Here is a 12,564-nt window from a genome sequence, read left to right as displayed (position 1 = left end):
GATCCAAACATATACGGCTCAAAATGTTTGCAACAAATAGTGTGCGACTTTTTAACCACTATTCCATATTGCTCCAGTAACATTTTCCTCCACTCATCTTTCACACGATGGACACTAATTTCCGCTGGACAAAACTTCATCTTACAGTAGTCGCATGTTGGGATGCAGTATCTTCGTTGGTAAGTCGTTCACCAACATCCATATTGTACCAAATTTAGTACCATTTATTACTTTCTGTAGACGTAAGTACGAGTTTCTAAAACTCTAACAGTAATTTTATTTTTAAATATAAGTATATCATCTCTATCCTTTCTTTCACTCAAATTTAAATTGTACTAAACTTAGTACACTAAATGGTACTTATTTACATAGTACCATTTAGTGTCAGGGATGGAAAATGAAAAATGTGAAAAAGTACCAAAAGAGTACTTTTTTAATAAACTTTTTTTTCAAGAAAATAAAAAAAATATTCAGTTTTATAAAGATCGATTTTCAAGATATCATCACTTAGTCTAACTTTCTGATGGTAATAATATGAGAATTCTTGCTTCGATTTCGATTTTTCAAAACAATTTACCCAATTTTCCTGTTGGATCATTTTTAAAAACATACCTATTACCATGATACAATGTAACTGCAAAACTACAACAAATACAACTCAGCAACAACTACAAAGAACATTGTCATTGTATGTAACACTAGTGTCAGTTTGATATATCGAAAATGTAAAGAAAACAAATGAAATTGTAAATCAAAGGGTAACGAACTTCTGTTCCGATTTCTTTGATTTGAATAACTCGCATTTATACTCTTTTAAATTAATGTAATTGAAATTCTCAGGTCAATTGAATGCTGTAAAATTGGTTCCGAAAAAATTAAACGCAGATACTACTTTATTTTCCTATCGTCTGCAGATTTGGGAATATAGCAAAGATAAATGTCAAACATTTCACAAAATTATGTTGTATTTTTTGGTTCCCTATATATTGTAAAATTCAAAATGTGTTATCGTATTTTTATTTCAAGTATAATGTGTATAAAATTTTCCAGCTGGGACGTTCTACATAAATCAAAAATGTCATATCTAACTTGAAAGGAGTATTACGATTCAATCAAATCAGGTGACCGTTCCCGAACTTCCGGGTCAAATAACCGGGTACGTCCCCAAGGAAAAAAGACATCCTCTTAATTAGGGTAAAAATACCTACCTCTGGAAAAAATTTCAGAAAAATCTGATCATTTTTACTAAACTAGAGTTGTTCCAAAGTAGTCGATTCTTGCAGTACGGGAACAGACCATAAAATCTTATTTTTAATATAAAATTCATGATGCACTCAAACTTTATTTTATGCAAAGAAACTAAAGAACACACCTAATAACTACGCGAAAAGAAAAATTCTCAGCTTATTTCATATTTACTCTCTTTGTGTACAAATAAACATTGTGGTTACTATGCATCACACTCTTTCGTTAACAAGACAATTTTGTTGTAAATTCGTTCTTTATTAGGTCATTGGCTTGTTCCCCCAATTCAAAAGCAAACAATTAGAGTTTGACTATTGTTTGCGCCGCAACTCTCTCCATCGGTTTGTATTTGTAAGCATATGAACGGTAATAGCTTTGTGCGAAAATTGTCTTGTGCAATTGAGGACAGATCCTTTTTCCTTCTTCTGATTTGAAAATTATATCAGGAGTAACGAGGTCAATTTGTCTACCGAGTCTGTTCCTGATGTAAATGTTCTTTTCGAAGAAGTTCATTGTTAAATTGTTTAGAAGGTGGTTTCCCACCTTCCCCACCTATCGAACATAAATTCTAAAGCATCCTCGGAGTATGAAGGAAGGCGGAAGCAAAGCGGGATGCTGTAATTATTGCCGTACATCCGCATAAACTGGACATGTGCAGGATGTTGATCGCAGTTGCCCATAATCAGATGTATTGGCAGTAATTATATTTCTCGAATTACATCTTGCAAAATTTTCTCCAGCATTTCCAAATTGTATTCCAGGATTGGTATGAAGCCAATTAGGATGCTCCAGTTTTTACACAAACCAACAATTGAATTCCAAGAGCGTATATGACGTCCTTCTCATCTTCTTCAGTGGCTCTCAGCTGATCAAATTGGAGCACATGATCGATCCTCTGCTGCCATTCCGTCTATTATTGCGATCAATGTCTCCAATACAGATTTGTCAAATGCCAGAATCCGTGGCTTCGGTCGCCAACTTAGGACGTATTCGGTACTGGGCAAGGAAAAATTCAGCACACTTCTGATGTACTTATATATTTTTTGTTGCATGGTGGCTGAGAGTCGTTTGTAATGACACGTGCGAACTCTATAGCATTTTTGCTAGCATCTTTTCCTGGGAATATGCCGTTCGTACGCATTGACGCAACTTCTTCGCGGAGTGAAATATTTTCGGCTTGAGCAAGATGTAGCTGTTCTCTTAAATGTTGAATTATATATATATCGATACATTTCTCCAAAACCTCCAACTGTTTACATATTTCATTATTTTCCGGTAATGGCGGTGTTGTGTGTTCAATGAGGTCAATAGGTACAATAGTACAATCTGTACAATCAATAGGTACCTCATGGATTTCAGCCATAATGCAGATTCCATATGTACCACAGCCGGTAATATCCGTACTGAACTCACAAAAGGTACCTCATGGAGTCCAGCCGATGTCCGTACTGTAGACTCAATATGGTTTATCGGATGCAATAATCGGCTTGGTTTGGCAACTGTTGTTTATCTGCCCTAGATCCAAACATATACGGCTCAAAATGTTTGCAACAAATAGTGTGCGACTTTTTAACCACTATTCCATATTGCTCCAGTAACATTTTCCTCCACTCATCTTTCACACGATGGACACTAATTTCCGCTGGACAGAACTTCATCTTAGAGTAGTCGCATGTTGGGATGCAGTATCTTCGTTGGTAAGTCGTTCACCAACATCCATATTGTACCAAATTTAGTACCATTTATTACTTTTTATTTTTAAATATAATTGTACTAAACTTAGTACACTAAATGGTACTTGTTTACATAGTACCATTTAGTGTCAGGGATGAAAATAAAAAATGTGAAAAAGTACCAAAAGAGTACTTTTTTTAATAAAAGAGTACTTTTTTTTAATAAAAGAGTACTTTTTTCAAGAAAATAAAAAAAATTCAGTTTTATAAAGATCGATTTTCAAGATATCATCACTTAGTCTAACTTTCTGATGGTAATAATATGAGAATTCTTGCTTCTTTCGATTGCATTTGAATATGTATGCTATTGACTAATTTTAAATATAAAAATGTGAAAAAGTACCAAAAGAGTACATTTTTTAATAAAAAAGTACTTTTTTCAAGAAAATAAAAAAAAATTATTCAGTTTTATAAAGATCGATTTTCAAGATATCATCACTTAGTGTAACTTTTTGATGGTAATAATATGAGAATTCTTGCTTCTTTCGATTGCATTTGAATATGTATGCTATTGACTAATTTTAATTTCACTACCTCTTTCTCGACAGTCAATATACCCCAAACTAACATGAATTTCAGTTTCAAAATGCTCTTGAAATTATTGAAGTAATCACGACGACTATGAATGTCTGATGACATTACGCCAAATTGAGTAGCTGACAAACATATCCGGTTAAAAAAGATTGGAACTGATAAATTAATTTAATGTTTGTAATTATAATCATAACTGAACAGTTATCAGTCGTAAACTCATTAATTTTTTAAGAAAAAATTTGCAATTACATCAATATCTTTATTCTGTGATAGTTTTCTTTCGTCAAAAAAATTTTTTGCATTCCAACAATCGTTTCAAACATAACTAATGTAATTTCTTTCATATATATATTCACATGGTATAATAATAGAAGGTAACAGCAAGTGTTGTTGTACAAAAAACGATACAACAACCACATGTAAATTTGTTGTTGTAAGTTCTACTAGTGTCAACTCATTTGACAGAAAAATGTAAACAAACAAATTATCATCAAATTATTTTTATTTTGAAAATGAAATATTTTCGAATCCTCAAAATAAAAATTGAAAAACATGAATGAAAATCTATCAAATTTATATTTCTATCGCTTCCACATCTTTCCTATAATTGAGCCATTGCCATATATAGCATTTCCAGATTAAATGGATCCTTTTACAAATTAAATGAACCCTTTTCCAAATTAAATGAAACCTTTTCCAAATTAAATGAAACCTTTTCCAAATTAAATGAAACCTTTTCCAAATTAAATGAAACCTTTTCCAAGTTAAATGAAACCTTTTCCAAATTAAATGAAACCTTTTCCAAATTAAATGAAACCTTTTCCAATTAAAATGAAACCTTTTACAAATAGAATGAAACTTTTTACAAATGGAATGAAACCTTTTACAAATAGAATGAAACTTTTTCCAAATTAAATGAAACCTTTATTCTTATCCAAGGAAATATAATATTTGCAGTAATTTTAAACCAATATTTGAAAATTAAATCAAAGAATAATAACAAATACAGTTGTATGGCTATGTAATTAACATATTCTTTAATTCGGTGTGGTTTTATTTAATATCTTAATAGTAATCAAACTGGGGTATTTCTTGACATTTTAATAAATAAATATTTTAAAACAACGATTGAATACCCGGTCATAAATGCGAAATACATATATGACCTTATAATTGTTTCAGCTTGTGGGATTTTCAAAACCATGTCCATAAAGTAGTTAGAACAATCTTGCCGAGTAAGCTTTTGAATACTTTGCTCGATTACATCAACAATGTTATGTTCCATAGAAACGTCACACAGCTCAGCTCTTGTACATAATATTATTTTTGAAAATGCATTTTCGATTGAATTTAGCATTGGAGAATAAGGCGGTTCCCAATTATCAGAGCTTCCCGAGCTAAAATCAGTTTTAAGTCTGATCGAGTTCTATATAGAAAGTCAACCTGGAATTACCCTCAAAGCCATAAAAACTAAACTGATAAAATTATATAAATATTTCCACAAGCTGCATAGAATATGGATTACGGAAATTGAAAATTACGTTTAAGATTGCCTCTATTGAAATAGAACGAATGAATGACTCCAGAACATTAGGCTTGAGACAAAAATATGCTCAAGACTTTACAAAATGGATACCCCAACAATATTCATTGATGAGTGTGGATTTAATCTTCACATACGAAGAACCCAAGCCCGTTCAAGACAAGGAACAAGAGCACACATTGTGTTGCCTACGGTCAGAGGGCGTAATGTCACTATAATTGCAGCAATAAACAACGCGGGAGTTGTACATCACACAATCGTTCTAATTCCAGTGTCAATGCAGACAGATTTAAATTATTTATAGATTTTTTTTTTTGAGAAAATCAATCCAGAGTTGGAAAATAACGCTCAAATACACAAGCGACATGACATAAAAAATTTGATCGAATCCAAAAGATGCAACCTTTAATTCTTACCGCCTTATTCTCCAATGCTAAATTCAATCGAAAATGCATTTTCAAAAATAAAATTATGTACAAGAGCTGAGCTGTGTGACGTTTCAATGGAACATAACATTGTTGATGTAATCGAGCGAAGTATTCAAAAGCTTACTCGGCAAGATTGTTCTAACTACGTTATGGACATGGTTTTGAAAATCCCACAAGCTGCAAGTCGGGAACCTCTTCATCAAGATAAGCAGTTACCTTATCATCAACAATTTATTAAGTCATATAGGTATTTCGCATTTAGGACCGGGTATTCAATTCTTGTTTTAAATATTTATTTATTGAAATGTCAAGAAATACCCCAGTTTGTATTACTATTAAGATATTAAATAAAACCACACCGAATTAAAGAATATTTATGTTAATTACATAGCCATACAACTATATTTGTTAATATTCTTTGATTTAATTTTCAAATATTGGTTTAAAATTACTGCAAATATTATATTTCCTTGGATAAGAATAAAGGTTTCATTTAATTTGGAAAAAGTTTCATTCTATTTGTAAAAGGTTTCATTCCATTTATAAAAAGTTTCATGCTATTTGTAAAAGGTTTCATTTTAATTGGAAAAGGTTTCATTTAATTTGGAAAAGGTTTCATTTAATTTGGAAAAGGTTTCATTTAAGTGGAAAAGGTTTCATTTAATTTGGAAAAGGATTCATTTAATTTGTAAAAGGTTTCATTTAATCTGGAAATGCTATATATGTGTAACACATATGAAAATGCTGGGAATAGCGAGTTATTCCTTCAAGAAAGATTTGCTTCCTCAAACTTTCCCAGCAGGCAGATTGAGTAAATTGAATACGGGAGCACATTTAATAAAGAACAATTTAAAAATTGTATCCGTTCCCAATTTTCCTGTTGGGTGATTTTTAAAAATATAATTTGTCAAATTCATATTGACACTAGTATAACGTTAGAATCAAATCCGCTGGGATTTGCTGTTACCTTTTATAATTGTACCATGATATATTTATTACAAAAAAAGTTATTTTAAATTTCCGTAAAATGCCAAGGGTGGGCACCTTTGAACATGCCCATTAAACTTGAGTAAAAAAATAAGTTTTTAACTTTTGGCTTCGATTTCTCAAAATTTGAAATGGGCTAATAAGATTACGAAGTTAATTGTATTTTTCACCGTATTAATTTTTGTGTTTAAGTCATTTTATGTTTTAATAACTTTTGATCAAATTTTTTAATTTTTGAACATTTTTTAATGAATTAATGCATTTCTGATATGTATGAATAAAATACATATATATTTGAACGTAAACACTGTAAAAAACCATGTCGTTCAAAAATGCCAACCCCTGTTCAAAGTTGCCCCCCTGGGGGGGCAGGTTTGAACACTTTGAGTTCGTCCATTAAAACAGTCATAAAATATATTATCAAGCTTATAGTATGTCATATGTATATTCATTTTAAAGGTTACATATGTACCTATTAGTTAAAATTTATAAGAAACCAAAAATTATAAAATAAAAAAATTTATAAGGCTTGAAAGCAAAAAGTGTTCAAAGGTGCCCCCCTCTCCCCTATATATATATATATATATATCGTGGTTTAATGGAGGATTGGAATGGTACTGAAATGGTCACGGGGGTACTGCGGTAGTTTTTTGGGTAAAAAGGTATTGAAAAAGTACTATTGTACTGAATTGTCCATCCCTGTTTAGTGTACAAATTGTTTTGAGAAGCAAAACTTAAAATTATTTCTCGATTATATGGTTTATATAGATTAATTTTTCATAAATAAAAAAATATTGGGTATATACTAAATAATATAATATATGTATGAATATATAATAATGGTATTAAAATCGACACCGGGTAATGTAGTACGTTCGATTTCGACTATATATTCACAATATATATATATATATATATATATATAATTGTGTCAAGTTAAAAATTAAATATTTCATGAAATTGAAGTTAAAAAATGTATTAAAATTATTTACTTATTTATATATTTACTTATATTTTATTATTATTTACGTACTAATTATATAATTTTATATAACAGGTTGGAAGTTTTTTAAATAATATTATTTTATTTTTATTTTATAATTTTATTTATATTAATTATAATTAGATTTTATATTTAAATTATATAGGGTAAGCATGTCCCAATAGTCGGCATATCAATTTTTCATTAAATAATTCAATAAATATATGATCAAATATTTTATTTTTGATATCAATAAAGAAATGAAATTATTCATTGACATTGCGATCCTTATTTTATTAAAAAAGGACAAAAATAAAATAAATAAAGATTTACATATGGAGTTAATTGTAAGATTTCATTTTGATTGGTTTTTTAAGCATAAGCTTAAAGCTAAAAGTAAAATACAAAATAAAATATTGTATTCATTTAATAAGTATAGTTTCGGTTTAACGCGAAAAGAAAAATTATCAGCTGATTTCATATTTACTCTCTATGTATACAAATAAACATTGTGGCGATTATGCATCATACCCTTCCTAAACAAGACAATTTTGTTGTAAATTCGTTCTTTATCAGATCTTTGGCTTGTTCCCCCAATTACAAAGCAAACAATTAGAGTTTGACTATTGTTTGCGCCGCAACTCTCTCCATCGGTTTGTGTTTGTAAGCATATGAACGGTAATAGCTGTGTGCGAAAATTGTTTTGTGCAATTGAGAACAAAACCTTTTCCCTTCTTCTGATTTGAAAATTATATCAGGATTAATGAGGTCAATTTGTCTACCGAGTCTGCTTCTGATGTAAATGTTCTTTTCGAAGAAGTTCATTGTTAAATTGTTTAGAAGGTGGTTTCCAACCTTCCCCACCAATCGAACATAAATTCTAAACATCCTCGGAGTCTGGAGGAAGGCGGAAGCAAAGCGGGACGCTGTAATTGGACATGTACAGGATGTTGTTCGCAATTGCCGATAATCAGATGTATTGGAAGTAATTGTATTTCCCGAATTACATCTTGCAAAATTTTCTCCAGCGTTTCCAAATTGTATTCCAGGGTTGGTATGAAGTCAATTAGGATGCTCCAGTTTTTACACAAACCAACCAATTTAATTCCAAGAGCGTATATGACGTCCTTCTCACATTCTTCAGTGGCTCTCAGCTGATCAAATTAGAGTGCTCATGATCGATCCTCTGCTGCCATTCCGTCTATTATTGTGATCAATGTCTCCAATACAGATTTGTCAAATGCCAGAATCCGTAGCTTCGATCGCCAACTTAGGACGCATTCGGTACTGGGCAAGGAAAAATTCAGCACACTTCTGATGTACTTATATATTTTTTTGTAAAAGAAAGTGTACGTGTTGAATTACGTCTTTTTGAACAGAGTTGCATGGTGGCTGAGAGTCATTTGTAATGACACGTGCGAACTCTATAGCATTTTTGCTAGCATCCTTTCCTGGGAATATGCCGTTCGTACGCATTGACGCAACTTCTTCGCGGAGTGAAATATTTTTGGCTTGAGCAAGATGTAGCTGTTCACTTAAATGCTGATTTTTATATATATCGATACATCTTCTCCAAAACATCCAACTGTTTCCAACACTATTTAAAATTAAAAAAAAGAGAAATATGTATTTCGTTTGGAATTGAAAAGCAAACGAACAAAACTTACATATTTCATTATTTTCCGGTAATGGCGGTGTTGTGTGTTCAATGAGGTCAATAGGTACAATAGTACAATCTGTACAATCAATAGGTACCTCATGGATTTCAGCCGGTAATGTTTGTAATGCAGATTCCATATGTACCTCAGCCGGCAATATCCGTACTGAAGTCACAAAAGGTGCCTCATGGAGTCCAGTCGATGTCCGTACTGTAGACTCAATATGGTTTATCGGATGCAATAATCGGCATGGTTTGGCAACTGTTGTTTATCTGCCTGGATCCAAACATATACGGCTCAAAATGTTTGCAACAAATAGTGTGCGACTTTTTAATCACTATTTCATATTGCTCCAGTAACATTTTCCTCCATTCATCTTTCACACGATGGACACTAATTTCCGCTGGACAAAACTTCATCTTAGAGTAGTCGCATGTTGGGATGCAGCATCTTCGTTGGTAAGTCGTTCAACAACATCCATATTGTACCAAATTTAGCACTTTTTGCAGACGTAAGTACGAGTTTCTAAAACTCTAACAGTATTTTTTTTAATATAAGTATATCATCTCTATCCTTTCTTTCACTCAAATTTGAATTGTACTAAACTTAGTACCATTTAGTGTACTTATTTACATAGTAACATTTAGTGTACATATTGTTTTCCTCCAGTAACATTTTTCTCCATTCATCTTTCACACGATGGACACTAATTTCCGCTGGACAAAACAATAGTGTACATATTGTTTTGAGAAGCAAAACTAAAAATTATTTCTCGATTATGTGGTTTGTATAAATTAATATATAAAAAAATATTATATATATATATATATATAATGTGTTAAGTTAAAAATTATATATATATATATATATATATATAATTGTGTTAAAAAAATTGAAATTGATGTTCAAAAATTTATTAAAATTATTTACTTATTTATATATTTACTTATATTTTATTATTTACGTACTAATTATAATTAATTTTAAAAAACAGGTTGGAGATTTTTTAATAATATTATTTTTATTTTATTATTTTATTTATATTAATTATAATTAGATTTTATATTTAATATATATAGGGTAAGTGTACCAATCGTCGGCACTTTAAGGATTTGTCTATCTTTAATCCTTGGTCATTCCGAGTGTATTGCTTTAAATGTTAGTTCATTTCCAATTAGTTATTATTAAAAATTTGAAATTTGCAAATTCAGTAAAATATTGGTTTTTTGCTAGTATTCGGCACCATTTTCCAATTGTCGGCATGACATGTCCCAATAGTCGGCATATCAATTTTTCATTAAATAATTCACTATATGATCAAATATTTTATTTTTGATATCAATAAAGAAATGAAATTATTCATTGACATTGCGATCCTCATTTTATTGAAAAAATAAAATAAATAATAAAGATTTACATATGGAGTTAATTGTAAGATTTAATTTTGAGTGGTTTTTTAAACATAAGCTTAAAGCTAAAATTAAAATGCAAAATAAAATATTGTATTCATTTAATAAGTTTAGTTTCGGTTTTATACTAAAATGGGTAAATTGTAGTAACTTTTAATATTCCTTAAGGTTAAGTATTGAGGAAATTTTTAATATAAATAAATAGGAGATCGTCAATTAAAATGTTTGGAATTCTTTTTTTTAGTTCAGGTATTTAATACATATTAGTCTTTGAAAGTTTTTTTTTTAATTTATATTGAAGCTATTCGTCTTTGCATGACTTGCATACAAAATCCAACTCAACAATATCATTATATCGTCGATTCGGTACAATTAAAATGATACCATTTTGGACAAGTATCGCATCCAATACATTTGAGAAAATCATTTTCAGTGTCCTCATTGCAAAACAGCATGTTTTCCTTTTGTTCGTTTTTTGCAAAGATTTTCTAAATAACGTTTTTGACGTTCCATTTTCCGTTCTTTTAAGCGTCAGCTTTGCATTTTTTTGTGTGTTCCTTCCAGGCAAATGCAGAAATTGCTTTTGATCTTAATTACAGGTCGCGTTGTTTATGTCAATCTTGGGAAATGAATATGGTTTTCAAATAACTTCGATACAGAATTCTGTAAAATCTTTGACGAACCTAAATTGAAAAAGCAAAATATATGTTTATATCATATTACCTAATATATTTAGATATACAAACAGACTTGATAGTTCTGTATTCTCCGAAGTCATCGGAATAGAAGTGTATGTCGACATTAAGCTGTTACATTCTTCTTACCCTATTTTTTTTAATTATTGAAGAACCCAACAAGAAGCATACATTTTTAATTAACGACTAGGACACTCCTATAAATTCAGAAGGGACGTTGACTGAACCAAATCTTCCAAATTTCAAGGCTCATTGAATCCAGAAGGGGGGGTCCACCGAATCCAAAAGTTCTACATTCCAATCCAATTTTAAATTTCAGCTCTATCTGTCCAGATCTATCCATCCCATTTAGGGCGTTTTATATTTTATTTTTATATAAGGACGGTCCAAACGTGTACGATCATTCTGCATTCTGCCTTAGCTACCTTAGGCCTTGATGAGAGATATGTGATATATGTGGCCTTACGAAAAATGGTAACCACCAAGGCACCTATTTTGTGGAGATCAATCACTAACATCACTCCTTCTAGTACCTCCCCATGTTCAGATGAGAAGATGGAGAACACGACCACTTTTATATATGGATTATGTTTTATAAAGTTTTAATTTTTTTATATAATATTATTACAATACAATACTTACAACCTGTAACTTGCTGGTAAGTATTGTAAGTAATGGTATTATATATATATATATATATATATACCCCAAAATATTTAAATTTTAATATTTAGAAGATTTAAAAGAGTTTGAAGAGTTTATTCTTTGAATTCGATTTCGAATGAAAAGTACCGTTGCTTTTAATTACAATGCTGTTTCTTAAAATGTTGACGGCGTTGCGGAATTGGATGAAAAATTGAAAAACGTTCCACCTGCTAACGAATGGAATAAGAAGACAAAATGCTCGATAATGCCATGTACAGACGAGCGTTGTTCTCTCTCTCCATCATCAAAATTTAAAAACGTTCCACTGCGAAAATAACAGGATTGCTGCTAATCAAAACAATGTTGCTTCGCAAAGACCAGGGTGCTTCAAAGATTAGTGGGAATTTGTTGTGTGCGTTGTTAATTTATTAGTATTTTATTTAATTTTTTCATTAAATTTGCGAAAATTGGAAGAATTATATGTGCAGATTCCTAAGTCTAAGGCAAAGGAGTCAATAAAGAATAATTCGAATACGACAGCAGCAACCACCAACAAATCAGCAGCAGGACAAGTGGATATTCCTAAAGACAATTCCAAAACAGAGTTTGAATATTATTTGGATTTTCTTTTTGGAAATTTTAGTACAAATTGGATACTCCTAAAGATTCTCGCCCAATCGTAAGGGCGACATTTAATGTTATAAA

The sequence above is a fragment of the Musca vetustissima genome, unplaced genomic scaffold, assembly GCF_032173495.1.
Source record: "Musca vetustissima isolate MV318-11 ecotype Yass unplaced genomic scaffold, APGP_CSIRO_Mvet_v1 utg2595, whole genome shotgun sequence".
NCBI lineage: Eukaryota > Metazoa > Arthropoda > Insecta > Diptera > Muscidae > Musca > Musca vetustissima.
Note: the sequence above shows the minus strand (reverse complement) of the source record.